Below are 3,374 nucleotides of genomic sequence, written 5' to 3'. Positions count from 1 at the left end.
GAAACTATCAAATGTCGATATTCGCCTGTTTCGAAAATCACGTAACACTCCACCTTCCTACATGTAACACTTTTTGCTATATATTACCTTGTTATACATACTGAAAAAAGCAAAAACATATGACCCGTCTCACCGCTAAAGTGGTACCTCCTTTATACAGCGCTTAGTATCAGAATGATCGACGACATTTATGTACTCTCGTTTCCATTATTTTTCCATTATTTCATAGTTCAGATGTAGCATGCGTGTAACAAAATCAATTTAATATTATCCGATCCTTACACATTGACCGTAGTGGTGTGGCTAGAATGGCTGCATCATTGCGACGTCTTTTGCTGGTGTTCTGGTTCGAGTCCTCAAGAAGAGTATTTACTTTTTGTGAAGTTAGGAAAAAGAGCACAGAAGCGCAATAAGCTTTTTGGGTTTTGCTTACCCATCAAATAAGAATTAACTTTAATTATTAACATTCTTAAAACTTTGGAGAAATTCTGTAATAAAAATTATTCCCTGATGAAACTATCAAATGTCGATATTCGCCTGTTTCGAAAATCACGTAACACTCCACCTTCCTACATGTAACACTTTTTGCTATATATTACCTTGTTATACATACTGAAAAAAGCAAAAACATATGACCCGTCTCACCGCTAAAGTGGTACCTCCTTTATACAGCGCTTAGTATCAGAATGATCGACGACATTTATGTACTCTCGTTTCCATTATTTTTCCATTATTTCATAGTTCAGATGTAGCATGCGTGTAACAAAATCAATTTAATATTATCCGATCCTTACACATTGACCGTAGTGGTGTGGCTAGAATGGCTGTATCATTGCGACGTCTTTGCTGGTGTTCTGGTTCGAGTCCTCAAGAAGAGTATTTACTTTTTTTGTGAAGTTAGGAAAAAGAGCACAGAAGCGCAATAAGCTTTTTTGGGTTTTGCTTACCCATCAAATAAGAATTAACTTTAATTATTAACATTCTTAAAACTTTGGAGAAATTCTGTAATAAAAATTATTCCTTGATAAAACTATCAAATGTCGATATTCGCCTGTTTCGAAAATCACGTAACACTCCACCTTCCTACATGTAACACTTTTTGCTATATATTACCTTGTTATACATACTGAAAAAAAGCAAAAACATATGACCCGTCTCACCGCTAAAGTGGTACCTCCTTTATACAGCGCTTAGTATCAGAATGATCGACGACATTTATGTACTCTCGTTTCCATTATTTTTCCATTATTTCATAGTTCAGATGTAGCATGCGTGTAACAAAATCAATTTAATATTATCCGATCCTTACACATTGACCGTAGTGGTGTGGCTAGAATGGCTGCATCATTGCGACGTCTTTTGCTGGTGTTCTGGTTCGAGTCCTCAAGAAGAGTATTTACTTTTTTTGTGAAGTTAGGAAAAAGAGCACAGAAGCGCAATAAGCTTTTTGGGTTTTGCTTACCCATCAAATAAGAATTAACTTTAATTATTAACATTCTTAAAACTTTGGAGAAATTCTGTAATAAAATTATTTCTTGATAAAACTATCAAATGTCGATATTCGCCTGTTTCGAAAATCACGTAACACTCCACCTTCCTACATGTAACACTTTTTGCTATATATTACCTTGTTATACATACTGAAAAAAGCAAAACATATGACCCGTCTCACCGCTAAAGTGGTACCTCCTTTATACAGCGCTTAGTATCAGAATGATCGACGACATTTATGTACTCTCGTTTCCATTATTTCTCCATTATTTCATAGTTCAGATGTAGCATGCGTGTAACAAAATCAATTTAATATTATCCGATCCTTACACATTGACCGTAGTGGTGTGGCTAGAATGGCTGCATCATTGCGACGTCTTTTGCTGGTGTTCTGGTTGGAGTCCTCAAGAAGAGTATTTACTTTTTTGTGAAGTTAGGAAAAGAGCACAGAAGCGCAATAAGCTTTTTGGGGTTTTGCTTACCCATCAAATAAGAATTAACTTTAATTATTAACATTCTTAAAACTTTGGAGAAATTCTGTAATAAAATTATTCCTTGATAAAACTATCAAATGTCGATATTCGCCTGTTTCGAAAATCACGTAACACTCCACCTTCCTACATGTAACACTTTTTGCTATATATTACCTTGTTATACATACTGAAAAAAGCAAAAACATATGACCCGTCTCACCGCTAAAGTGGTACCTCCTTTATACAGCGCTTAGTATCAGAATGATCGACGACATTTATGTACTCTCGTTTCCATTATTTTTCCATTATTTCATAGTTCAGATGTAGCATGCGTGTAACAAAATCAATTTAATATTATCCGATCCTTACACATTGACCGTAGTGGTGTGGCTAGAATGGCTGTATCATTGCGACGTCTTTTGCTGGTGTTCTGGTTCGAGTCCTCAAGAAGAGTATTTACTTTTTTGTGAAGTTAGGAAAAAGAGCACAGAAGCGCAATAAGCTTTTTGGGTTTTGCTTACCCATCAAATAAGAATTAACTTTAATTATTAACATTCTTAAAACTTTGGAGAAATTCTGTAATAAAAATTATTCCTTGATAAAACTATCAAATGTCGATATTCGCCTGTTTCGAAAATCACGTAACACTCCACCTTCCTACATGTAACACTTTTTGCTATATATTACCTTGTTATACATACTGAAAAAAGCAAAAACATATGACCCGTCTCACCGCTAAAGTGGTACCTCCTTTATACAGCGCTTAGTATCAGAATGATCGACGACATTTATGTACTCTCGTTTCCATTATTTTTCCATTATTTCATAGTTCAGATGTAGCATGCGTGTAACAAAATCAATTTAATATTATCCGATCCTTACACATTGACCGTAGTGGTGTGGCTAGAATGGCTGTATCATTGCGACGTCTTTTGCTGGTGTTCTGGTTCGAGTCCTCAAGAAGAGTATTTACTTTTTTGTGAAGTTAGGAAAAGAGCACAGAAGCGCAATAAGCTTTTTTGGGTTTTGCTTACCCATCAAATAAGAATTAACTTTAATTATTAACATTCTTAAAACTTTGGAGAAATTCTGTAATAAAAATTATTTCTTGATAAAACTATCAAATGTCGATATTCGCCTGTTTCGAAAATCACGTAACACTCCACCTTCCTACATGTAACACTTTTTGCTATATATTACCTTGTTATACATACTGAAAAAAGCAAAACATATGACCCGTCTCACCGCTAAAGTGGTACCTCCTTTATACAGCGCTTAGTATCAGAATGATCGACGACATTTATGTACTCTCGTTTCCATTATTTTTCCATTATTTCATAGTTCAGATGTAGCATGCGTGTAACAAAATCAATTTAATATTATCCGATCCTTACACATTGACCGTAGTGG

This window comes from Armigeres subalbatus, chromosome 2 (assembly GCF_024139115.2).
Source record: "Armigeres subalbatus isolate Guangzhou_Male chromosome 2, GZ_Asu_2, whole genome shotgun sequence".
NCBI classification, from domain to species: domain Eukaryota; kingdom Metazoa; phylum Arthropoda; class Insecta; order Diptera; family Culicidae; genus Armigeres; species Armigeres subalbatus.
Note: the sequence above shows the minus strand (reverse complement) of the source record.